Source organism: Oreochromis niloticus, linkage group LG4 (genome assembly GCF_001858045.2).
Source record: "Oreochromis niloticus isolate F11D_XX linkage group LG4, O_niloticus_UMD_NMBU, whole genome shotgun sequence".
Taxonomy (NCBI): domain Eukaryota; kingdom Metazoa; phylum Chordata; class Actinopteri; order Cichliformes; family Cichlidae; genus Oreochromis; species Oreochromis niloticus.
In genome coordinates, this window is record NC_031969.2 from 16,090,211 (window position 1) to 16,118,059 (window position 27,849).

The 27,849-nt window shown below is 38.3% G+C and overlaps 1 protein-coding gene across 3 annotated transcripts in view; it reads left to right on the top strand.

Moving 5' to 3' along the window:
* elfn2b (extracellular leucine-rich repeat and fibronectin type III domain containing 2b) overlaps positions 1-27,849 on the top strand; it is a 74,783-nt gene that overhangs the window by 13,894 nt on the left and 33,040 nt on the right. The window contains exons 1-2 of one of the 3 annotated variants that reach the window (XM_019357966.2): positions 1,143-1,425; positions 12,471-12,628. The exons of 1 other annotated variant lie outside the window; for it this stretch is intronic. The gene's annotated coding sequence lies outside the window, so the exon portion shown is untranslated. Of the gene's footprint in view, positions 1-1,142; positions 1,426-12,470; positions 12,629-27,849 lie in introns of those variants that run through there. One more of the 3 variants, XM_019357965.2, reaches the window with a different exon arrangement.

The following is a 27,849-nucleotide window of genomic DNA, read 5'->3' on the forward strand; positions in this document are numbered from 1 at the left end:
GATAATTCACCGCAAGCACTGGAAAGTTTTCCCTGTCCACTCATTTGAATACATTGCAATACAGCTCCTTGGATCTACTCCCACCATTATATGTACTGTGTACCAGCCACCTAAGCCAAATAAGGATTTTTTAAATGACTTTGCTGCTCTTGTTACTCATTTCTCAGTACTTTCTCCAAATTTGATAATTGTTGGTATCCATCCAGTATCCATATGGACAATGATAAAATCCCTCTTTCCAGAGATTTTACTTCTTGACTGGAAAGTTTTGGGCTTTTACAATACATAAAATTATATATCTTGGATTTGGTCTGCTGTTCTGGTGTTACCCCTACTCACTATAAAGCCCATTTGTTTCCCCAATCTGACCATATGTTTATTTCTTTTACTGTAAATACAACAGCCTCCTAAACCTGTACTCCCTGTGACATCACATTTAGGAAAATTAGTAATATTAACCCTGCTGATCTTTCATCTGCCATTTATGACCTTCCATTTATTCACAGCTCCTCATCCCCAGATGAACTTGTTTCTCACTATAATGTCAACCTCCATAACCTTCTTAACATATTTGCTCCACTTGAACACAGAACGGTCTCATTTTCCCGTTCAGCACCTGTCAGGGTCCTGGGTCCCCTGACCCAGCATGTTTAATTCTTTATGATTTTTGTAGTATTGTTCTTGTGAATTGTATCGTTTCGATCCCTTGCCCTTCGTGTTTCTCTGTGTCCCCTCTGTTCTGTGTAGTCTGTCTGCATGTTGAGTTTCCCTCTGTGTCTTTCGGTTCTTAGAGTCCTGTCTTATGGTTTATGTCTCTGTGTTTCCTAGTTGCTGTCTTCACTGTGCCAAGTTCGTGTCTGTGTCATACTTCCTGTTTTACTTTGAAGGTCCGTGTCTTATGTAAATGTGTCCTGCTTTGCTCCCTCGTCTCGTCAGTCCTGATTTCTCCCAGCTGTGCTCTCCTTCTGTGTGTCATTCCCCTCGTCACTTCCCAATGTATTTAAACCCTGTGTTTCTCTGAGTCAGTGTCGCGTTGTCCCTCAAGCTGTGTGTTTCCTCGTGTGCCTCTCCGTCAAGTGTAAGTTTATATTTCCCAGTTTAGTTTAGTTTAGTTTAGTTTAGTTTAGTTTAGTTTAGTTTAGTTTAGTTTGTATGCCTTTTTCCCTGCCAGCCAATAAAGCTGTGACTTTGAGTTTACACCTTGAGTCTGAGCGCCTGCATATTTTCCTACTCCTGCCCGCCACACAGCGTTTCATGACAGCACCATGGTTTACTCTTAACCTGCGCCATCTCAAAGCTAAAGGACTGGAACGTCTGTTCAAGAAAACCGGACTTACCATACACAAAGAAATATCTTGTTGTATAAGGACTGCATTGCTTCAGCCAAATCTGCATACTATTCTGGTTTAATCAGTTCTAGTGAAGGTAACTGCATGTCTCTCTTTTCATTGTTTAGTAAAATTACAAAACCTCCGGACTCATTCCCCTCTCATATGGACTCTGCTGACTTTTGCAACTCTCTTATATCTTTTTTTCACTCATAAAATTGCTGATATCCACCAACAACTTAGCTTTGTAGGAGCTTCTAACTGTGAAGTAGACTTTGTTTTCCTCACTGTCTTCCTCCCAGTCATTTTCAAGTTTTACTCTTCCCTCCATAGCTGATGTATCAAATCTTATTCAAAAATCAAAATCATCCACTTGTCAGCTCGACCCTCTTCCCACTGTGTTAGTTAAAGCCTGTCTTCCCTCATTAGCTCCTCTCATAACTAGTATTATCCACTCTTCCCTTAACACTGGAATTATTCCTCCATCCCTGAAAACTGCTTCTGTCACTCCAATTCTCAAAAAGCCTGGTGTAGATCCCAATCATTTTGAGAATCTTCGCCCTATATCAAACCTCCCCTTTATTTCGAAAATCCTTGAGAAAGTTGTTGCCTCCCAGCTTCACTCATACCTCAATGACCATAATCTCTACGAACAATTTCAGTCTGGTTTCCGCCCCAATCATAGTACAGAAACTGCTTTGTTAAGGATTACTAATGACCTTCTGATGGCAGCTGATTCTGGTCTTTTAACCATTCTCAAATCTCAAATCAGATTAGAAAAGCTAGCACTGAATGTCATGCTTTATATCAACAATGAAAATGTATCTTTAGAAATAAATATTGTTGGACTTCAATTTAAATCAGTTAAGTTTAATTCAATTCAGATTCATTTATGCAGCCCCAACAGCAGTGCCCTCTCTTTATGCTAATAATAGAAATATTACAGAGATGTTTTTTCTTAGAGAAAAAATGCAGTATATTAAATATTATCTACAATTTTATTAGATTAAAAACTTGCTATAAGGACCAAAAACAAAAAGAGATTTTATTAAACTGCTACATTTTGTTGTAAATTGCTTCCACATGCCTCTGCAATTGTTTATTATCAATAAGAGTAACCTGTACTACTCAAAGAGCAAAGTAATTGTATTGTGTATATGTTTAGGGTTTTTATTGTGAATAGCTTCGGACAGAAAGAGGACGTGCATAGGACATACCTTGCAAATTGTTACAAAGCCTAATTTGAATTTAGAGAGATTCCAAGGGGTAGATCTCGTAGCCAATAAGGAGTATTGCTTTTTTCTGGCCCTCTTATGAGTTTAGTTAGTTTCCCAGAAAGGCAGCTATCAGGATTTGCCTATTGCTGAATATAGGTAGGAAATTCATGGGTAGCAGACTTGAGGCATTGTTGAAGCAGATTGGCAGGTGGTTGGCCAGGAGGAGGAATAGGAAAAAGCAGCAGGATAGCAGGCTAGAGGCTAGCTCAGGAAAAGGCCTAGGAAAAGGGGGAAGGCTAGTCAGGTGGATAAGTTTAGTCATTCTTCCACACTTAGACAGGTTTAATGAGTGCTTTTTTTCAAAAAAATATAAATTGATTTAGTTTTACAATAATTATAATTATGACCTCAGTATGTCACAGATCAGCACTCCTATCGCTTTACAGACAAACTACATACAGTACACATATACATATATGCTGCTGATTGACATGGATGACATACAGCATATTAGAGTTCCCAAGATTCTCGGAAGGGGAAATAGAATACTCATGCAAAATATCCAACACATCACAATAGGTACGAAAAGTACCGAGTCTGTAATTGGCATGCAAAGAACGAAGTAGTGTGTTTTCTGATATCAAGGCTTTATTCAATCTTTTGTCACAGTATATCACTCCTTGTCATCCTTTCATCGCTCTGTCTCTCCTTTTCTCTCATTTTTCTCTGTCTCGCCTGCCTTTAGCTCTGCAGTCAGAGGCCTCTGTGGCAGATTTTGCTCAGCAGTACTAAGGACACATGTGCCTTGAAGGAAAGACAGACAAACACACAGATGGGTGGGCCGTGAGGATAGACAGTGTTTGTTTGAAGCTCAGTTTCCGTCTTTCCTCATTCTCAGTCAGTGCCATTCGTGGTGTAGTCTGGGAAGACGTGGGAACAGTATCCATTTACTGGGCTTATGATTAAATTAAATGTTCTTTGATAATTCTGTTCTTACAGCAAAAATACTATGTAGTACTCATGCATGTTTTATTTCCCTTTTTTCTTTTTTTCCCTTTACTTTGCATTAAAAAGTTGTATATATACTGTGGGATAATTAATCTTGAAACAAGAAGGCTGAAAGTTATGCCTGACTTTCGCATCATTAGCTAACCATTTGTGACACATTTACCAGATGTGGCCTCCTTCACTCCTTCAGCTCAGTTAGCTCACCTGCTTCCCCCCAAATTTATGACCTTCGTTGTGAGTCATGCGATGCTGAACCCAGTCTTTGTTTACAGCCTCAATTTCTTGCCTTGCAGGGTGCTCATTATCATCAAACAGCAAACGACCTAAATACTGGCAGAGTGAAGATTTTGATACTTTTAGGTCAAATAGTTGTTTTCATATTCAGCTTCCACTTCATTAGGTACACCTGTCCAACGGCTCATTAATATTAATATGTAATCAGCTAATCACACAACAGCATCTTAGGGTAGTGGCATGTAGACACAATCAAGATGACCTACTGAAGTTCAAACTGAGCTGGGATTTTCCCACGAGAATGTCAGAAAAAGAAATACTATGCTGTAAGCAGCAGTTCTTATGCCAGAAAATGCCTGGTTGCTGCAAAAGGTCAGAGTAGAATGGCCAGATTGCTTCAAGCTGTTAGGAAGGGAAAAATAATTCACCACTTATCACAACCAAGGCATGCGGAAGAGCACCTCTAAAGCACAATGATCCTTGAAGCACATGCAGCAGAAGCAGAAGACCACATACCTCTCTCATACTGTATTTATTTCTGTATAAAAATATTGTATTCTCGTTTATCTGCTCAGTGGCTGTATTACACATTTAAATGCAGCAAAGTGCTTGGATGAATTTCAAGCATAATTAAACATTTTTTATTGCTTGCAACCACCAAAAAATTACATAGATCATAATCTGGCATAATCTCACATCATCAAGACGCTGTGTCAAGTTAATTAGGACATGTCTTTATGCTGAGATGGTGATAGAGAGGTCAACACTTTGTCTTCCTCACTGAACGATTTGTCTGAATTTAGACAAACCAAAATATTGTAACAGCAACATTTAAAGAAATAACTCACTGTAACGGCTGACTCATAAGATTAATGAAACCTTGTCAAAAACAAAGACAGCATTAAATCCTTTGTAGAGTTCATGGATGAAACCTTATGTGAAGTCTTTGCTATGGTTGGTTAACACTTTACAGTTTTTTTATGCTCACGTAACCATGAAGAGCAAGTAAGACCCCAAAAATTAATTAAAAAAGGATTCAAATCTATTTTAAATCAACAGATTTTAAATAAAGTAGTCAAGATGCGGTCGAAGAGTAATTGAAGAGCAGACTTACAGCATAAATTCACATCAAATGTAATTGACCAATTCACTCGAAAGCTGTTTCATGGAGAGATGTGGGAAATTCTTTTGTTGTTTCTTAATTAATGAAGTGGTTAAAAGGTCTGGAGATGTCAATGGCAATTTTATTTTCATTACAAGCAAACTCAATTGGAGATGAGTCAAGGGGTATAATTTGGAAGCAAGGAGCTCTTAATGCAAGTGAAACATACTCAGACTGCAAAACAATATAAACCATCATAGAGAGAACATCGGGGACGTTAAATGTGGCCAGTTCTTACATTCTGAGAAAGAAAGCACTGGTGAGCTCGGGAACACAAAAGGCCTGAGTGTTCAGTGAAGAAACAGTCATAGATAATTGCAGGGTCCTTCCTGTGCTGGAGAAAAAGCTCTTCACAGCATCCAGCTGGAAGCCCCCCTCCAGCTCTGAAACCATATTCTTTCAACAGATGATGCAAAGATGAACCAAAATGTGGGTGTGCAGATATATGTAACATAATGGACAGATCTGAGAAAAAAAGTGCATGGCATGCTCGGTTTCCAGTGACACTGGGCCTCTGGTATTTATAAACGATTTGAAAAGAAGACAACTAGAACTAGGATAAATTCTGAAATTTGTATGGATTCGTTCCTCTCAGATTTAGCCAATTACAATAGATATATTTGATAGAGCTTCACAGTATAACGCGGATAATGAGCATAAGCATTCCATGAAAGCGACTCAGGTGGAAATGGATGAGTCTGACACCTGAGCTCATTCAAATGAGCGTGCAATTCAGTGGTGAAAACCAAACAAGAAACAATAAGAACAGGAAATAAATAGATAGATAAAATGATTTTGTTCTATTCCAACTTTAAAAAATAAAAACAAAACAAAAAAACAAAAACACAAAAAAGTTGCTTTGACAACCGTAAGTGATTTCATTTGGCATCTCTTACACACAGAACAATTTCAAATGGTCTTGACACAACAACACAAGATATAATGTATGTATATGACACCTGCAGTTACCCAGAACAACCACATTTAATATACCGCACCTTTGATCAGTACTCTTCTCTCCCCCACCGTTCTCTACCGTTTGTGTCTCATTCTCCTAACCTCTTAACTTCGAAACTCCTTTTTCCCTCTCTTCTTATCCCCCGGCACCTCATGAGTCCTTCCCAGTCATCATTGTTATACTTTTTGTCTACTTGCTGGTTAATTACTGTTAATGCAAAGAACTGAGTAACACATGGGCAAACACAGAGACATAGCCTCCCACAAACGGGAGATTCTGTAACCCATTTGTGTAACCCACCCATGGACCCATGAGAGGCAGTGGGAGCTATAAAATGCTGACTGCACACAGCTATGAATATAGTTTAGTTTACATCTGTGCTTTGGACGGCTTCATTTCCAACCTTCTCAGTGTGTCAGCAGCTGCTTTTCTTTGATGTGATTATGGGTGGGAGAGCGAGAGAAAGCCTGACAAGAAGAGACACTCGTACGTAAGGAAAAAGAGTCAACTCTGCAGTAATCTTAGCCAAATAGCTCCAATTCTCTTTCTGGTCTTGTGTCTAGCTGGCTGAACTAGTATAAATGATTTTTTTGACACAGTAATGTGTATTAAGTATTAGAGCTGGGCAATTAATTAATTGTTTCGTTTTTTTTTCTTTTTAAAGTCATTAATACACTGCACCCACCAAGCCACCTTGTACTTTATGTACTGTGCCTTTAAAACGTACTACCGTGTTTATTGTCACATGACTCTATCCAATCCACATTGTGAAGGAAAACTCCTATACTGAGGCGACTGTGCAACTCCAGCAGCTTGTAGCAAATAGAAACGCGATGTCTGTTGTTTTGGCACATTTTTGGCTTAAGTACAGACAACACAGACAAGAAAACTGAACCGAAGGTAATACCACCAGTCGTTTACAACGTTTGGAACAGACTCAAATCACTAAAGAAAGTATCCCAGATTTAGTCTATACGCATACTGACAGTACAAACCTGTTGAACTAAATTAATAAATGAAAATACAGCAAAATATATAACTGATGCTGAGAGACAAGTACATGCTTAGTTTACACTAACTCTATTACATCATTTATTGTTCACATGAAAATAATGGATTTGGGTTAAATTTGCTTATTTTATATGAATTTTGAACTTGAAGGCATCAGACTTCGCCCATTTAATTATAATGGTTTAGTAACACTACCAATAGATAAATTCACTTTTACTACATTTACTGATAATTACATTTCTAATAAAAACTCCACTGTTGATCAATCACAGTACGCACAGAGTTATCACCACAAAGATGGAAAAGTCACCAGCATCACCACAAGGCCACATTTCACTGGCTGGCTGACCAGGTTGATGTGTTCTGAGATGTGTTCCCCGCTCACAGCTGAGGTGTTTCCCGGACGAAATCCAAGGGCAAGATAGTGCTCTGTTTATTTGCAGTTTATGCATCAAAAAGTGTGCAATAAACCTGATATGTTGGAAAACATTTTGAGAGATATTGCAATCAGTGAAGTTCTAAACAGTAAAACCCCAAAAACATTGCATTAAGGCCAAACATATCCACTTTGGTCTCAGCTTTCCAAAGGAGTTCCAGAAGTTTTGATTTGCTCAGATGCAACTTTGCAAACTTAATTTGTGCTGCCATGTTCTTTTTACAGAAAACAGCACTGTTAAAAAAAAATCCTAAAAAAACAGTAATATTCCGGCAGCTGGGGCGCCAAAATAATACCAGAAAATAACAGAAAATAACTTTCTCATAAAAATACGGTTATTTTCAGTAATGACAATACAGTTTGTTGCCCTAATGTTACATGGGATTCTGCCTTTTTCAAGTGCTTGTAAACAGTAAATTAGGAACATTTTAATGTGATTAAACAATGACATTACCTATAAACAAGGTCAATGAATGTGGCAATATGAATCATAATGCATAAATGTCCAGAAATATACAGTTAACAGTTGGTTTAAATAATAATGGATTGCATGCCCTGGGACAGAGTGAGAGAGGCGAGGCTGCCATATCGCACCATCAGCCATCACCAGTAGGCGGTAGGTGAAGAGTCTTGACCAAGGACACAACGACCGAGAATGTCTGAGCCGGGGCTCGAACCGGCAACCTTCTGATCACAAGGAGAACTGCCAACTCTTGAGCCACGATCGCCCTAAATGGCAATGATAATAATACTTATGTGATGTAACACAAGCTTATAGGAATCATGTTATATACTTTTCCATAGCATTACATTTGAATTTAACAGTTCAATCTTTCAAATAACGGACAGATATTTGTGAAATCATGATACATTTGTGAATGTATTTTAACAATCTAAATATGCATATGCACAGACAAATACATTTAAAAAACATGAAAATTATGTTATATTACATTACAGTGATTTAACGTTAATTGACATTTGAAATGTGAAGTCACAGTCTATTTACGTAACTTTAATGATATTCTAGAAGAACAGAACAGAACTGTAAAATGCACAGTAAAATACTTTTATATTAGGATTTGTTTTTACAGTGAGGCTTTCACCTGGCAACCCTTACAAACAAGCCATATTTCTTCAGTCCTTTTATAATTGTACTGCTGTGGACTTTTAATATGCTAACTAACTAACTAACTAACTAAGATGTAGCTCTTGGATTTTTATTTATTTTTTGCTGTTTCTTTGAACATGGCAAGGCCTGACCTTGGAGCAAATTTTTGTGGATGTTTCAAAGACTGTCTTGAATCTTTTCCATTTGTGAGTATTCTTTCTTGCCCTAGAATGAAAAACTTAAAATTATTTGAACATTTGTTTATTGGTTCCGAGATTACAAGCAGCATTGGCTTCTCTAAGACGACTGATGTCCTTAGTCCTGATGTCTTTCCTCCTTGGCATTGTGCTAAAACACAGCTCAATGCTCCAGATGAGAGTCCTGCTAAGCCTTCTGCTTTTATAGAGGTGCTCACAGTTGCTCATGATCAATTATTCAATCCATTTGATTAGCAGCGCCTGGTTGCCGCTCACCCTCTTAATTGCTATGGAAGCAATAAGGGTAGATTTACTTGTTTACAGTATTGCATAGAGTCCTGTGGAAACTTTCTTTTTTTTGTAAGTGTCTTTGCTTTACTTCATGCTTTGCTATTGTGGTTAACATCTAAAGTTGTTACTGACTGCAACATGGAAGGCTGTCCAATGAAAGCACAATTGAAAAGTGTTATTCTCTGGGGAAAAAAAGAAACATTGTGAACATCTACCAATTTCTGCCTCTACAAACATAGAGACAAACTCAGAGTTTCAGGCTATTATGGTTATTAGTCTCTGACAACTTGGACAGTAACCTGTAAGTCTCACTAAAGGGCATTTCACTAGAAAAAGTTGTCATTTACAAAAGAGAAGTGGTTTAGTACATATGGATAATATTTATCATCAAGGCAGAAATCTGGCGTGCCACTTGGAAAATCTTGGAATCTGTTTTTTAGTGTTGCAAACACATTTCCAGAGTGTTTTTTGGGCCTTATTTTTTAACACATCAAATTAATAACACTTTTAATAGAAATGCTACTTAGTGACAGACAAATCAGAATCTGATAACGTGGGTCTATATACTGTTGCAGCATCTCAAAATATAATCTGTGAAACAGAAGGAGATCACTTGCTTTCATAATATTTGTCACTCTTTTTGTGCTTACTTCAGTTTAGATAAAAGAAGATAATGAAAAAGTAATGAAGGAATTGAATTGACTCTGTACTCTGCACACAAACAGAGTAACTAACAATAAAATTCAACTAAGTTTAAAGGTTTGCATCACTGAGCTGCTTAATTAACATAGCTTTTTCTTTCCAGTCAATCTCATTATCTTCTGTAAAGTCTTTGGCACACCATACTTTAGGAATTCCTTGTTAATTATCCTTAAATAATGATAATTTCTGTTCTCAATCATTCCTGACTTGCTCTTCAGAAATTTGCACCAGTTGTTAAAGTCAAAATATTGTCTGTTTGTGTGTTTATGTGTTTGTTGCTCTGTGACTGCACTCATGTCCCTTGCAAGTATATCATGCGCAGAGTGAGAGCTAATAGGATGTGTTGTCCTCAGCATGCATCCATTTTCATGAGGCATGAGCTCCTGCCTTATCTCATGCCCATTCCTACTTACTGTGCCCAGTAATGTTCATGTCTAATCTGGTGATATTTCTCCATTCAAGTTGAAAAGGAGAAACAGGATCAGTCGAGTATTATTGCTAAAAATGAGATGCCCTGCTCTGCTCACTTTGGGGCAGCTAGCACAGACTCTCCCTAACTGATTTAGACTGTCTGTGTGGATGTCTGTGCTTGTGTTTGTCAGGAAAGGGTGACAGTGCCGAAGGGAGAGAGAGCGAGAGCGAAAGAGAGAGATAAAGAAAGGCACAGAAGCAAAGAGAGAGGCCTTAGAGAAAAAGAGAGGAAAAGAAGTATGTCAGTTTCTCTGACAGTTATTTGCACAAATTGTTCATAGATACGTGTTGTGTATTGATGACTGAAGGTATGTTGTGACAGGTGTCCTGCACTGTGACTGAAACAGAAGATAGGTAGCATCTCATTATATATATAGTAATACTTACAGATGGAGCCATCTGCCACCTTGTAGCCATCAGCTATTATTGCCATCATTATTGTCACTCTAGTTGTCTGCCCTGGTGATGCTAATTAGAGTAAACCACAGCAGCTGAAATAGTGAGCAAAGGTCAGTAGGAGAGAAAGAGGAAGAGGAAGACAAATAGTGAAAGAATGAGAGAGAGAAAAAGCAATATATAGAGCAGTGACATAGATTCCTCCTCTGTTGGCCTCTTTTTTTCATGGCCTCATGATGGAAGGGTTTGTGTGCTTGAGTGATCCCAGGAGCTACTATTTTGTTCATGACATTTTGCCCCTGGGAAGATCTCCCAAGGCAAACTTACCATGAGTGAGGAGCCAGACTAAGACGGCAAGACTAGGGGACTAAGTTACCCTGCCAAGGACAGGGTTAACAGGGCTCACACTCTTGACTCATACCTGGGGTAGGGGCTTGAGAGCAGGCACCTGACGCCCAGGACTTAGCCATGCCCAGCAGTGCATACTCTTCCAATGGGCCCACCATATGTCATAGGGGTTTGAGCAATGTGAAATGAGCAACTGTTTGGCACTCCAATCCCTGGATGTCAAAACTGGCTCCTGCTATATGGAATGCCACCTCTCTGGCTAGATATAGTCTGGCTCACTTCACCACATGGCTTATGTTCTGGAACAAGTCTCCTAGAAAGGGGCTGGACTCTACTGCACTCTGGGATTGCCCCTAGCTCTGTTTCTGTATGTTGGGGATTTCCCTGGACAATGAGAGTTTTAAAAAAAAATAAATTCCATGTGCTTTTGGATTTGGGAACTGGTCCTGTATGTTGTTTGAGTCTATGCACCAAATGAGCACCACATAGCCACAACTTCTTGCCATTGTCCTGCCAGGGGACATCCATGCGTATGTGGTAAGTAACAGTGAAACCTGAGGGTTGTGGAACACTGGACCAGTTCTTTATCATCTCAAGGATATTTGAGGGAGTTTGCCCAAGTACTTGTACAAGGGTAGCAGGTACACATCTCTGCTTTGTGTAGATGTGATTCTGTTGGCTTCATTTTTCAACCTAGTGTGAATCGACTGGGATGAGAATTACCCTCTCCAAGTCTGAGGAAATGGTTTTCAGCTGGAAAATGGGGGCACTACTGCTGCAAGTATAGAGTTTATGCAACTTGTTCACAAGTAAGGGCAGAGTGAGAAGTGAAACTGAGAGACTGATATGTTGTGGTGAATAAAAAGTGCAGCATAAAAGTGAAGATGTTTGTTTACTGGTCAGTCTGCATTCCTACCCTCACCTGGGATACCCACCGCAGCTTTGGGTAGTGATTACTTTCTCCAAATGGTGATTTGCTTTGGGCATATCATGATGGGAGGAGGCCGGGGGCTAACCCAGGACACACTGTGTTGGCCTAGTGAGATCAGGGCGAGGGAGGTCTGCTGACATCACAAACCACACCCAGATGGAAAATGTGTGGATGGATAGATGACCTTATTCTATCTGTTTCACTTAAGTTTCACATTAAGTCTAATCATCAGCATTGCCAATCTATTCCTTTTAAAATGTATTTTAAAATCCATCAGTGCTGAGTGATCCAGTGTTTATGTATATTTTTCCAATCTTCCCTTTTAAGGATGGATATAGTTTCCCAGAAGAAATTTCTTTTCAACACCGTTTCCATCTGTTTAATCCTGTGTCGTTTATTGCGATTCATATCAGCATTCATCTTTACTTACCATAATGAATAAATGGTAATAAACATCATTAGTAAATTTAATGAAGTAGTGACAGTGCTCAATGGATTTAATGAAGTAACAGCAATGCACTCTGCTTTTAATTGACCTGTTAAGGAACATGATTTAAAAATGGCTATAACAAGGTAAAGAATTTTTAATTGTAAAATGCTGTTAGAGATGATAGTTATGTTTAACTCCAGGTTTTTTTTTATTTGTATTTCTTTTTAATGCAACTCCAGGTCTTCTCTAGTGTAATCCTGGCAGAACCGCTGAGGATCCACAGAACGAAGCGCAAAGCGTGTAAGAAGATCTTTATAAATGCACATCAAGAAGAGGAGCTTTGCATCTTTGTGTTGAAATCAGTACTTGAGGAGTGGACAACAAATATTGGAAACAGGTAGGCGATAAAAATCTTTCTAAAGCATAGTGTGTTCAAGCAGAGAAAGATGTTGCTTTTCATTTTTCAAACCATTTATCACATGTATGTGAATAACTGCCTACATAGTGAATTACATACATGCTACAATCCTAAGAAATAAAAGTAACCTGTCACAAGCTTCTGCTCAGTATGTGTTTCTGTGTGTGTGTGTGTGTGTGTGTTTGTGTGGCATACAACTTGGCATTAGGGTGAAAGCATTCTTTAGTGTCTTAACAAGCATATATTATGCCATCTTTTTCCGCTTTTATTGCACTTATTTTACTGGCAACACTGTAATTAACATTGGCAGTGTTTCACTTACCACAGTTATTATATTCTGCATGTGCATACGTGAGTGTACTGTGTGTATGTGCTTGTCAGGCATAGATAAAGTCAAAGAAGTAATTGTTGTAATTATTTCTTTCCCAATCACCCCTTCCCGACTGTGTTAATGTTAGTGAAATCCCTGAGACTCTTGAGACAGATGTAATGCAGAGTAACGGCGCTCAGTTCAACCACCTTTCTATTCATGAAGTGACATTTCAGCGCCATTTTATGGTGCTCATATGTCATTAAGTTAATTACTATTGTCAGGAAGAGACTCGGCGGAAAAGAAAAAAGAAAACAGCAGTTATACATCATTGTTAAAAGAACTGAGTTTTTGTTTTTGGAAGCAAACCAAAGAAAATCAAATCAAACAATGTTTTCACATGTGTAATTATGAGAGGCGACAATTCCAGCTCAAAGTGTGCGCGTAGATGTCGCGTACCTTCTTCTAAGCTTTAAGTAGTTAAAAAGTGAACTGAGTGTATGCTCCTGGAAATCAGCCAGAAATGCAGTGTTTGTTCTTTCAACCATTTCTGGAACAGCTTCAGTATGGTCACACTTTTTGGGCTTTTTTTGCCAAAATGTTATTTCTCATGAGCAACGGGGGATTAGAGGAGGGATGTGTTTACTTATAACAAGATATATGTAAATATAGACCATTCAGTTCTGTTTTATTTGTGACTGTCTGATGCTAACAGACTGCATCCCACAAAGCATCTGTAAAATAAAGAACTGAAACCTGAGCATTTCAACACAATTAATGTCCTTCAGTTTGACTTTAGTTTTCCTCATAATGACTGCCAGATGTTTAGGATTGATCTTTCTTTTTTCTTTCTTTCCTGCTTAAGCTTGGCAATGGCAGATGAATGAGCGTCTGAACCTCTTAGATCAGGTTTTAGTTTCTAATGGGCACTACCAATGAATACAGACTAAAGTGCCTTGGATAGACCTACGACTAATCAGAGCTAAGTGATGGAATAATGTAGACTGACCATGGCGAGCAGAGATGTAGTTATTGGATATTATCTTCCTCTTATTGCATAAACACTGATTGGCCATGCAGGAGCAAGGATGAGAGGAAATCCGTTTTCTTCATGGAAATTGGAAATAAACCTGAAACTTAACTCTCTCTTTTAGAATTATGTGCTATGTGAAGTTTTGACTGTTGTTATTAGCTGCGATAGGCTTACCTTAAACAGCAGTGATTTATGACCTCGACTTTTATGTGAAACGAAAAGTGCTGTGTGATTTGTCCCGACTGTGATAGAGAAGGGGAGGTTTGTAGTTACAGTTGTGAACCTGCCAGTTCCTCTTAGAGCTACAGCCTCATCATATGTAGTGGGTTTAATATAAAAATGAGACTTTGGATCCATAAAACAACGGAAGATAAAATCAGATCATAATAATAATGTGTGTGTGGGCCACATACTGTAAGTATTAAATTATAAGACGGAGTAGGTTCTCTGTCTTTATTGGGTCTTTTTTTACCAGTCCAATAGTGTTTGTCACCAGTTGCATAATCACTGCTAAAAATGAATGCCTTGAGGCTTTTGTTCTCCTTCTAACTTTCTTAGCATGACCTCTGTGTTTGTTTATGGGTAGACCATCATTTCTTGATGTTGAAGTATTTCCAAAAGGCTTTTTAAGGAGTCAGAGGCCTGTTTTGTTTTTCCTGAATTTTCTAATTATTTAAAAACAGCACCAGTTCCACAATAAAAAGGCGTAGTGCAGCTGTGGATTTTAAGATAACATTTCTTGAAGGGGTTCAATGTATAAGTCCAACCTCCTTTAGCTTTCTGCCTGGCAATTCTTATTCCAGGGCCACAAATTGTTCTGGATTTTGGTGTTCACTTTTAGCAATAGAGACCGGTGATATAAGTATAGTCTCATGGAAAGGGTTAGTAACTGGGGGAAATGTTGCATTCATTGTCCCCCATTAAGTGATTGCTTTAAATAACATGTTCTGACTGTATGGCATACAAGCTCAAACAACACTGGACTTCTTTGGCATCCCTGTGCTCTGGCAGGAATTGCATAATCAAATTAATGTGACAATGCCCCAACCTGTTCTCCTCTCAGTGTGTCAAATGCTGCCATTCTGTTAGACAGGTGTCACATTGATACCCACAAGGTGTCCTTAGGCAGAAATAACTTGATGCACATGTCTACTGCTTGTTTTTGAACTGCTAATTCAAGTTTAGGAATTAGCACATTGTTAGTAGATCCGTGCAGAACTTGTCATTACCATTGGCACATTGTTGTGATTGGGGCAATTTAGTAAATCTGGCCTGCAGCAGCATAAGGATTTTGACTTTTTCATACCAATATTTGTTTTTGTTTCCACTGACTGTTCATTTAGTACATTCAGTTCACTCATTAAATATCTATTTGGCCCAAATTTTAATATCTTAGAGGCCCAGAAGTAGAGATTTGTTCAAGAGGTGGATGGTACTAATGTATCCCAAAAGACATTACCCTTTTTTTCTGAGTACCAGCATACTAGTGTCACCTACCCTGTAAGAATTATTAATGAAAAGCAATAGCTGCTAGAAAAATAGTGGTAGTTTATTCCTTTTTTGTGCAGTGGGATTTGCAAATGTTGACCCCTATTCCTCAAAGACAGACATGGTTTCAAGCAAAGATTGTGTGTCATCCACATAGATTCCAGCATACACATTTGCTCTCAGCATGACTGCAGTGCCTTTATACGCGCCACCAGTCACTATGAGCTCAAGCCTCTCTGCTGGAGCTAGAAGTGCTGTCTCATCACAAGGAAACCCTTTATTCACAGCAGCAGGTACTTCTCACTTAAATAAAAAATAATGATGTATGCAGGGACTGCAAAAAATCTGCAAATCAATCAAAAATCAGTCAAATGAAGTTGAAAATGTTTAATCTGAGAAAACCATCATTCCTGGTGTTACCTTAATACAGATTTACCAGTATGTTTTGCAGTATAACAAAAGAGCTCATTGATAAAAACAAAAAGGAAAACCCAGAGACAACCCTTATGATTTTAATGTAAAAACACAGGATACGTATCTTTGGGAAGCCACACCTCAAAATGAATAAATGAATAAACATTTGTTTGTGTTCGATTTAAAAAATCAACCACAGTGGGTGCAAACGTAACTGCTGGCACTTCCCAGGACACGGTGACAAGCATTGCTGCCTTACTTGTATATTTAATGACCTAATTAGCTTGCAGGATGAAATGTGCCCTTTTTGCATACAAAATATCTATTTAAAGGGGAAGTGCTAATCAAAAGCATCAAGGCCAAATTCAGTTGCTGACCTACTTGCCGTGAAACTGTAGAAGACTTATGCCTGCAAGTCAAAGATCTAAATCATTAACATTTCAGGTTTTTCCACACAGAGTCATACCATTTAATTGTCATATTTGCATAAGTCAACATTTAATTCCTTTTGAAAACCTACAAAAGTGAGATACTCCAATAAATTATGCCTAAAATTGTAGCTTTTTATAATTACAGAGGACTTTTGTCTTCTTTGTTTTTCCCACTGATTTGTTTGACAACCTGTATCCTCAGTGCTCATCTGAAATGGCACTCATGGCTATAATTCATAATGGGCACGTCATTGACATTAATATTGTGGAGAAAGTGAACTGGCTTGATTTTTAAGGCAATTTTTAAAATAGATTTATTTATATGTGCTGACAAAATATAGAACATGTGTGTTTTGTGCTTTTGAAGCTTCAGGTTGATAGAAATCATCTGAACTATGACTCCAAAAAAAAAAAAGATTCATGCACAAGAAACCCACCAAGGATTGACCTAGACAAAGACCAGATTTGAAAGCCAGCTTTTGGGAGAGTTTTAAATGGGGAATTCTCTGGAAGAAACACAGGAATTATAGATGAAAACTATCACCAAACCAGCATCACAGACTGTTTGAAATTCATGCAAAATGCCTTAAGAAGTTTCTTTTTTTGCTAAACTCGGGAATACTCACTTCGAAGGGAACAGAAGAATATTATTTCTATTGATTAATTTTCCTTGTGTGCGTGTGTGTTCAGGTACCGTATATCATTTTTGTCTGTAGGCTGTCTATCAAAGAGGATCAAATGTTTTGAGGTTCAAATACATTGTGCAACCAATGATTTCGCTGTTTGTTTCCTTGCTTTTGATGACTATAACTTATTTGGCCACATGGTAGCTGACTTTCATACATTTCGCAGCCTTTCAACTTTGTGTTAATATTGAGAAACATCAGATTTCTGTAAAACAAAAAAATGTATGAAACTTGGGAACTTCATGGTAAAGTCTTCTTGGTTGGAGGTGCGAGTGATTGCAGTTTTAAAGACATAGTCAAGGGTGAAGGCTTTGCAGGATATCGCAGCTTCACATTATTATGACATTTGATTATTCGCAGTAGTTTTAGCCCAGAATAATGAGTTCAGTCTGAACTCTAAAGATTACAAGGAACCTGACACTTAGGAATACATCGGTGAAGTGATTCATATTCCAAAGATTTAACATTTGTGGTTTCTGCTGTTTATCTTAAGGCACAGTGCAAATTTTTGTGCTTGCAATGCAATAATTCTTTGACAAGTATGTTGACTATGAAAGCAATTAAAGTCCCTGAAGTATTTTAACTTTTACTGATGTTGTTGGTCTGTTTTCACTGTTTTTATTGTTTACTCCATGGGCAGTAATTCAGTAATACATGGGCAGTGATTGCCATTAATGAAGGTGTTGTTAAAGCCAAAGGCAGCATATTCACAAGGGCACACTATACCATATTTCTCAAAGAGTTGCCCAGTATAAGCAAATTAGTTCTTATATAATGTGTTTGGGGCATTTGCTTTATTTTTCTGCGTGTGTACGTAGTGTGAGCATATACTAATAAACAGGGATTTGGCATGTTCACACCTGCAGACATATTTGTGAACAAATGTGTAAGCTCTGCACGCTTTTCACGGCTCTTATGATGGACTGTGGCCAAGAGCATTTGCATAAACTCTATTTGGAGGCAAATACAACATAGTGACTCTTGTTTGAGTCCTCTTTTTCACTGAGAGAGGTGTGGCCCACCCGTTCCGTTGTACTCACACCTACACCTTTGCCACTTTGATAAGGAGTAAACATGCAGCTCGCGAAGTCGGATGGACGGCAGATTTGAGCCTTTGTCTTTGGGGAAGGAATATTTTATCATACCGTTTTCACGTGTGCGACAGCAATTGTCTGTTTAACTTCCCCATTTAACCATCAATCTAGCAAATCCTGCTTTAATTATGAGCCATGCCTTTTCCTCCCCCTAAACTCAATCAGAACAAATAAAAGAGCCTTTTCAGCTATAATGGGATTATCGATCGGGTGGCAGCCTGAGACTTTGTGTATGTTTGTGTCTGGCTATGTGCGTGTGAGAAAGCTAAGCCATGTGTGAATGTGTTATTGTGTATCTGTGGGTGTAGAGCAGTTTGAAACTGATAAATGGAAAGACATTTGGGGTGTGTGTGTGTGTGTCAGTGCTGTCTGGAGTCTTGTCCATGTATATGGGTGCTGCCAGTGAAGGGCTGAAGGAATGAAGCATTAAATTACCTCGCAGTTTGAGTCTCATCGAGTGTATGACAGGTTTTACTGATGAACTCTGAGCTTTTTCAACTTTTGTCCACCAACACTTTGCTATGAATTCATGCTTACATGCATGCAACACACCAAATGCGGTCAAGGGTGTTAAGTGATGCACTTGCTTATCTGCCTACACTTACCTGCAAGGCTATGCTGCACAGTGAAATAATCCAAATCTATTCACTTAAAAGTATAAGGAATATGAGCATTTATTTTTTGAATTTAGATGTGTATACTTCCATAGTGTAGTGGCAAATGCATCAACTTGGCCTGCGAGAGGTTGCTGGTTTGATTCTAGCCAGGACTGGCAAGGCATCCTGTGTAAAGCTCTGCCAAATCAAACATGCGGCATGACCGCTTCAGACAAAGGACCAGCTAAAAATAACTCTTTATTATTATTATTTTTTCTGGTTCTGCTTGAGGTTTCTTCCTGTTAAAAGGGATTTTCTCCTTCCCACTGTTGCCAAGTGCTTGCTCAAATTTAATTGAATTTAACTGAGACAAAATTTATACAAACGGCCCTAAGAAGTCCTGATATATGAATCTTATATTTATCCAACACTTACCTCAACCTTGTTCTTATAAAGGCTCAAGCAGTTTTTCAAGACCGCTTGCGAAGCTAGAAAATGTTACTAACTTTTAACTACGTTTGCTAAACGTATTTCCAGAAATGATGGATTAAATTCAAATCACTGCAGCTGAAAAGCTGCCTGCATATGCCTCAATAGTCTGTGCATCACCTTTTAACAGTGGAGTGGTGCACAGTTTGTGCATGCAATAATCACAAGCATGTAATTGTTATTAGTAATTGCTATGCTGACTAATTTGGGTTGAGCAGGCATCAGTCTATGCAATACAACAGTGGGCTATGTGAATTATAAAACAGTGTAAATATTAATTATATCATTTCGTACTGAGAAATATGAATCTTTTTTTTTATTGACGGGCCTGGTGGCTTTGATATAACAACTAGCAGATGTGTAGCACCAGTGAGGAGATACGCCTTTGCTTGTGTTGTGTGCTCGAAAAGCACATTGTAAACTGAAAAGAAAGCATATTTTCTATTTTTTGATTAGTAGCTTCTTCTTCTGTCCATCCATCTGCACATTCTCAATCCAGAATCTAATCCAGTACATGAGAATGGATAGAGCAAACATACGGCTCAATAAAGATTATTACAGGACTCTCTTTTTAGTAAATGTCACACTTCTTAACTGTTTATTGTGTGATATAACGGTGCACAGACTTTTTGCAGTATTTACATGGAAATTGCATAGTGGTATGTGTGGAAAATGTGTTAATAAGGTGACGCAAGTGGAAAACATCTGCTGTCAGGAAATGTAATTATGTAAATGTTATTGTGCTGCCACCAAATTATGTTATAGTGTCTCTCCTTTTTGCACCTTTGGTTATTTGTATGATTAAAATACAGCTTAAATAGACTGTAATGTGAGAACTTTGATATATAGAAAGCAGAACATAGTTTAGTTTCCAAGTTCCAAAATATTTGAAACACTGGCCACATTGCCAAATGTCCTTATACGTATAACATAAAACAAAGAAATGTATAAGTTAGGATTTATAGTCCTTTCACTGTGTTCTGGCCTCTTCTACTCTTTTCATGTGTAGTAGTGTAGTACACAGTATACTCTCAGTGTACTGCATTTACCATTCAATAACACTACTCTCTTTAGGTTGCATCATTGGTGCAGCTTCCTGTATGTTTTCAATATATATAGCATGCAGAGAAAAGGCTAATGAGCTGCTCATGAGCTGTTAGCCTTGCTGTGTCTGTGCATGCATAGATATTTCTGTGTTATTTCATTCCCTCATGTAACTCATTTATGCCTGCGTCAGTGCACTCAAAAACAGAACAGGCAGTTAACACAGGTGCACGCATGCACATATGTGCCTAGCAACACAGAATCTAGTCCACAACAAATTAAAGAGAGGGATCAAACTTGATAAAGTGAAAAAAGTAAAGAAAGTTCACATATCAAGTCATGACTTGTCCCGATGTAAGTTCTTCTCTCACTCGTCCTATCTCTCTCTTGCAAAGGGTAAACTTTTTAACAGTACCTCATATTTTTATGGCTGCCAACATCCTTCATTCTTTCTCTCAGCTCAGCTCTTTGAAGTGTTAATCTGGTTGCCAGGTCTGCTGGCTAATGAAGCTGAAGCCTTGAAGTAATTATCAGTACCTTGTGCTTGTAAGAGTGCCAGTGACAGAAAAAGAACTGAACAGAAATTGCAATTATTGCTGTAAATGCAATTTTAGTTTTGAACATTTTTTGCATCTGTGAGGGAGACAGTCAATTGTGAAGTAATGTTTTATTTTTGTCATCTATCTATCTATCTATCTATCTATCTATCTAGTATAAATTGATACTCAATGAGTTGTGAGAGTGATAGTCTTTATACACTTATTTATTTATACACTATTTTCAACTTTTTTTCTTCTTCTTTACTTGCAATAACTATTAAATCTGTGAAGTGTTTCTGGTAATCATTTTCAGTAGGAATGCACCAATAGATCAGCACATTTCTTTTTGAGCCATACATTTCCAGTGAAAATTGAGTTGTGTTTTATTAACACCCAAGTTTCAAATATAATACAGCTTTGCAAAGACTTTTGTTGGCTCACTGTCTTGCTCTTTTGGTAATAATTCCTTGTTCCTTGTTGTTATCATCAATTTATAGATGCATGTAGATGCTTACACTGACAAAATAAACATATTTTGACTTTTTAATTAGCTGCCGACATGAGTGACCTTCTGAGAATCTTTACTAATTGATTCCTAAAACTCCTGCAAATGTTCATACTGGCTGTCTTCAGCTTTTCTGTCGATAGATGTGTCGTCTGAACCTAACACTAGCTCTAGCGCTAGCAATAGCCACGCCAACAATCTGTAGTGTTGCAGCGCATTCATCACTGAAAACACAGGCATGTGCACGCATGAAACTGTACTTTGTGTTCTCTGACAACATATGAGGTAAACTCTACCATTGCAAAAATGGCTCATGTATCAGTTGCATATGCCCACATATTGCTTGAGGCATCCTCTCCATTAGAAGAAGAGAAGACAAGAGACATAATGATGAAGGCACCAATCTTCGAATGAAGACGATCTAATAGGAGACATACAGAATATGAGAGAAGATGAACCTTAAATAGACATTATGGCTTATAGCATATTTTTTTCTGTTGCATCCAAATGGAGAACATTTAAATTTGAGAAAGGAAGGGCAAGGCTTTGAGTATTTATCTGGAAGGAGAGAATGAGTTTACATCAGCCTTATTTCATTTATGCTAATCTATGATGACATTCACATTATGGTGGTGCACTCCACCAGACGAAGAGAAATGTTCCTAATCTCTGCAGGATACGAGAAAAATGGCTTTTGGTTGTATATTATTGTGTAATTTTTTTTTTTTTTTTGCATGTACAATTTAGTGGATGCTCTTCTAAGAACTCCTAGTAATTATGTAACCCCTGCAGTAACCTCTGCGGGGGGTTACTGTTTCTCATAACCAAGCAAGATTAATTTAGTGTCTAACAGTTGAGCACAGACACCAAACAGATGATTTGTAATATTTACAAAATAGGTGGAAGAGGGAAAAGAGAATTCAGAATGGATGGATGGATGGATGTATAAAGTATTGCTCTATAAAATAATGGCTTCAAAATAACAAAACATAGTTTAGGCTTATGATTTCCCAGGGGTATGACCACCAAACCAAGAGAGTGGGAAGACACAGTAGGAGAAAATGTGGAAGAGACATCCTCCATATGCAGTGAGCCATACATGTTGCATAAGCTGACCTATCTTGAAGCAACTATAATCAGATCAGTATGCTTGAAAAAACTTTATCCAGTAGCAACAACAGCCGTTCAGCAAAAAGGGTATGATAAATGACAGTGAGAGTTTGAGGCAGACGAAGAAAGAGAAATATCATCAAAGAAAATATCATTCATATCATTCAGAGAGCCACCCCATGGAGATTTTATGCATCTGTAACCAGCTTGGGGTTTTCTTTGGCTACATTTGTTTCATGGGCAGATACAGCTTAACAAAGTACTGTATGTGTGTGTCTGTGTGTGTGTGTGTGTTTTTACTGTGTACCATGTATGTTTTATGAGTTCTATGATATTGTAAGGTCTTTGCGATCTTTAATGTTCACTCCTGTCAGCGTAAGAGGGACGTGGTGGGATGGATGTGGGTGTGCCCTTGGAGATAAGTGAATCACCATATACACTATGTCCACTATGACTCCTCGTTCATACACAACACTGATAAAAAGGTTTTCATCTACAGTTGCAGGATGGTTCAGACCAGCTTTTACAAGGTTCTTGAACCCAGTGTTGCACTTTAGAGATCTGGCCACAGATTTCCTTTTTTACGTCATTGGTTTTTGAGAGCAAGCAGTTTGCTCTGAAAGATTTCTTGGACTTTAAGACCTCATCTTGACCTCCAGTTATACTGGTAACTGCAGTTTCTTACTTAAACTACAAAATGGGACCACCTGGAAGCCCTTTGCTATCTTCTTCTAATAGCCTTCTCCCCCTTCTTCTCAGGATTATTCAAATTTTTCTAGGTGGCTGATTAGAGGAGCCCCTGGATACTGATTGCATGGATAAGTAATAGCAGTTGTAGTAGCTTTAAAATTTGCATAATGATGACTGTGAACAAGCCATAGCTCTTGCAAGCTAATTGAGCTTGTTCTCTTGCCTCTCTACAACCTTTATTTCTTTCTTAAAATAAGAATGTGTTTTACAGTGAGTACTGGGTACTACATCAGCCCTCACTGGACTGACAGATATAGTCATCTCTACTTTTATGTTGAGGTTTAAAACTTCCCTTTGTGCTAAAGCTAGTAATGAGCTAGCCATTAGCTAGCATGCTCTAGTCTCAGGCTGACCTGGAACATTATGTTATGAAGTTATCACTTCTCATCCAGTCCTCTCTTTTCATTAACTTTAGTCTGTAGTTTTCTGTGTTTTTATTCTGTTTGCTCTTCTTAGTCCTTTTATGTCCCTTTTTCTTTTTTCATTCTCTGCAAGAGATCTCTTCTTATTAAACAGGGGTTCTTCCTCCCCACTGTTGCCAGGTGGATTGTCTGATTGCTGAGAGTGTCTCTCCTACATGATAGGGTCTTGTGATGACTGTCGCTGTGAATGATATGCATATGAAGCTTAAATGATGTATTGCTACACATTCTATTTTTATCTGGCCCGGTAGATTCTGGGATTTTCCTCTATTGTTTTGATCCAGTTATTTTTTAAGAAATAAACACCAACCAAGTCTCCTGCTTGCACTAAGAGAACTGTATGAGCTTGTTAACATACTCCTCTGAATGAAAATTTTATAACAAATAATTTATGAAGGAGTGGTGCACTAATGTGCTCAGTACTGCCAAAAAAGTAGCAACTTCCAGGAATAACTGAACTAAGACACAGCTTACTGAGTCGGAGTTTATCTCCTAAGCAATGGTGTGTTTTATTCAGCCTTTTTTGTCTGTGCTGTTTCTCATGTCACTCTATGCTGCAGCCTTCTCCTCCAGTAAGCAAATGTGTCACTAAAAAAGTTTGGATATACAGTCATTTTTAGTCACAGGAAGTTTTTACTGGGTCATCATTTGTGTGTGGCGAAGTCTCAATTAAGATGCACGCACACATACACCTATCGCTGCGCACACATACAGTGCTAAGAAGATGAAACTAGAGCAGCAAATGAGGAACAGTATGTCGTCTGAGACTTAGCCCCGCGTTATTTTAAACCTGGGAAGCATGTCAGGGTTATACTATCTAGGTAGCCCAGAATAGGAGGGATCTGTTAGCCACCTACCAGATACTGTATGAGTTGGTAAATAGCTGTAAAGGTTGTTTCAAAGACAATCCAGCTCACACATAGGCTCACTGTCACTTAAAGCCCAATATATATAATAAATATAGTACCAACTGAGGATTGTTTAAATGCCACAGCCTACTTAAGTTGCAGACCATGTCCATGATCACAGTGTATCCATCTTCCGATGGGTGCTTCCAGCAGGATAACTCACTCACTCGACTCATATCCACAGTCACCAGATCTCAGTCTAATAGACCACCTTTGGGATGTGGTGGAACAGGAGATTCCCACTTTGGATGTACAGCCAACAAATCTGCAGCAGCTGTGTGATGCTGTCATGTCTATATGGACCAAAATCTCTAAGGAATGTTTCCAGCACCTTCTTGAATCAATGCCACAAAGAATTAAGTGAAAAGGGGATAAACTCAGTACTCACAAGGTGTAACTAATCAACTGGCTGAGTCTATAATAATAATATCTTTCACAGAAAAATAGTTCCTTCATCTCCATTATATATTTTTAAAATGCACAGTGGGTCGTGAGAGAGCAATCACTGACTGACACACCCGAGTGTTGCTCTGAATGTTCATTTTCCTCCTCAGGAATGTTTATTTTGGACTCATTATTCAGTTTGTCATATTCATGGCAGATTTACACCACCTCTTCTCTGAAACCATACTGACTGACTTTTAGTGTTTTCACTGCTATGCATGGCAATGAATGGGAGTTGGTTGTGATTTGTAACACAAATTACAGCCCTTCCAAGTGGCAATCAAGCCATTGAGTTCTCCACCTTCAGGGTAATTATACCTTCATGCTATATTAGGCCTCATTTACCTGCTATCCCATAACTTAGATCAATTCTAGTTTATGTTTAGGGAACGCTCAGAACCTATAGGCACAGATATATCTGAAATATGAAATAATTCACCAAGATGAATGTGTCCAAATGAGCTTCTTATCATTACTGTGCACTTTTGCTAAAGTTGTGATTTTCACTTCTATTTATGTGTGTGAAAGTGAGACATGCTTGGCTTACAGAAAAGTGAGAATGCTGTGTAGCAGCCAGCAGTCTATGAAACCATTGTTCTAACGACCGAAGCCATTGTTCTTCCAACCAGCTTCTGTTTCTGTATGATCACACACCATATGTTGAGGATATGCCCACGTACACATATAAAGAAATAATGATGCCCACGACAGAACGAGGACAAAAAACAAAACTATAAATATATATAGATATGTGTTTACTTGCATCCGTTACTGTGTAAATCAGTCTACCAGCAGCCATTGCTGGACATGATTACCACTCAGAGATAGGTAGAGCCACTTGGGCTTTTTAAAAATCTGATCTCCTGCTGGGGCTTACTGGAGGGTGACAGCTAGAAAAGAGAAAGAAAGAAGAAAAAGCCAGCATAATTATTGGAATATAGTCTTACCCTCACCGAGCTGTCATAAAGGTGAGAGAGAGGTTGGCAGAGACAGGGGAAAGCACGAAAACCAATAATGATGGCTTCGAACATTTCTAAAGCAGCCTAGGGACAATAGAAGTTATAATGAGGCTTGTTTTTGTTATCTGTCTTAGAGTGTCATCTAAAAAAAAACCAACCCCAAAACAGCTGTTTACTTTCCTCACCATTCTTCTGTATCACCTTGCTCTCCCTGTCAGTCCTGTTCCCTCTGTTTCTCCCTCTCTTTATCACTTTCTCACGTTCTTTCTATCTTCTGGCAGTTTTCCCCCCTTTCTATCACAAGCTATTTCGCCCTGTTTGCTTTCGATTCCTTTTTCCTCCTTCTTGTTGTTTTTTTCCCGTCATCCAACACTTCGTTCAGAGCTTCAATTCTGCCTCCTCCCCCACCTACGGTATACTTTTGACCTCATCACCTTACTGATGCACGGCAGGTTTTCAACTGCCTTCCATCCACTTTAAATGAGTGGGTGTACACAACTTGGATACGGTACAGTTACATCTCTCCTCGTGCTTTCTTTCACCCTCCTCCTTTTTTCTGAGACTGATAGTCTTCTGAAAGATAAAAGACAATTGGAAAGAAATATAAACCCCTTAAATCTATCAGTGGCAGTTTTAGAAAGTTAAATTTAAGGCGAAGTTGTTACATAATAATATTTTTATTACATTTTTTTATCTGTTTGCTGTCTTAATGGGCTTTAGTTATATGTTGTATTGTATTATACATTTATTATGCATATAATATAAATGTTTTATATATTGGATAATTTCTGTTGGATCCCAGCCAATACATCGGCCTCACCGATGTTAAATATTTTGTAATATATCTATATAAGCATTTATAATAGCCAGTAAATTAACAATTTTTTAACTAAAGGAGAAACAGGAAAAAAGTTAATCATTATGTCTATCAGTGTTGCATACTTTGTTCACCAAAAGGCAACTTTTCTGTTGGCAAGACATGTGGGGAGCGACACAAACACAACAACCACCTGACTCAGGCAGGGTGTAAATGAGTAATCCAAGACCTGCTGTGGAAAAAAAAGATTATTTTTAAACTGCATTGTCATGTTATCTTAGTAAGGACTCATAAATAATGACACATAACAAACAAAAATAAAGCTTTTACTTTTTAGTCTCTCCCTCTGGCTTTCCCTGCCTTTCTTCTTAGCATTAGTTTGCAGAGAGATTGTCTAAATATCCATAAGTGTCCCTATTTGCCAAGTAGGGCTATTCACAGCAGGCTAAAAACAAGAGCCACAGCCAAGTTCTCCCAATGGGCAGTCCACGCCTGTGTGTATCATAAAAATGTACCTTTCAAAATAATTAACAGCTTATAAGCTCCAAATGTGCGGTATTAGATAATTAGATGTATGTTGTTGCTATAGCGTTTTTTTCTTCTTGTGATTAAAAGATTCTACAAACACCCTTTTAGTAAAGATTGAAGATAGAGATATTGTGAGAAGAAATCGTAAGTGTGGAAGTAACAGGCAAATTGTAAGTATGGTGGGAATGGAAGAGAAATTCAGTAACAAGTGAATGCGAAATAGTGCAAAGCCGTGTGACAGCTAGAAGGGAGGAGTGAGTAAAAACATGATGGAGTGAGAGATAGAAATCGAGAGTCAAAAGAATCTGTACCACTTAACTCAGATCTTGATACTTGCGAAGCAGACATTGTACATTTTCTTATAATTGAGTTAGCCTTATTTTACAGATGCTACAGAAATTCAAATGTAAAGAAATAAAATGGAATGTGAGAGGAAAAGCAGCACAGGGCTGTGGTGGTGGTTGTCGCTTTGCAGCAGAAACGTTCTTGGTTCAAATCCAGGCTGAGACCTTTCCATGTGGAGTTTGCATGTTCGTCCTGTGTCAGTGTGGGTTCACGCTGAGTACTCTGGCTTTCTTCCACAGTCCAAAGACATGCATGTTAGGTTAACTGGTGATTCAAAATTGGCTGTAG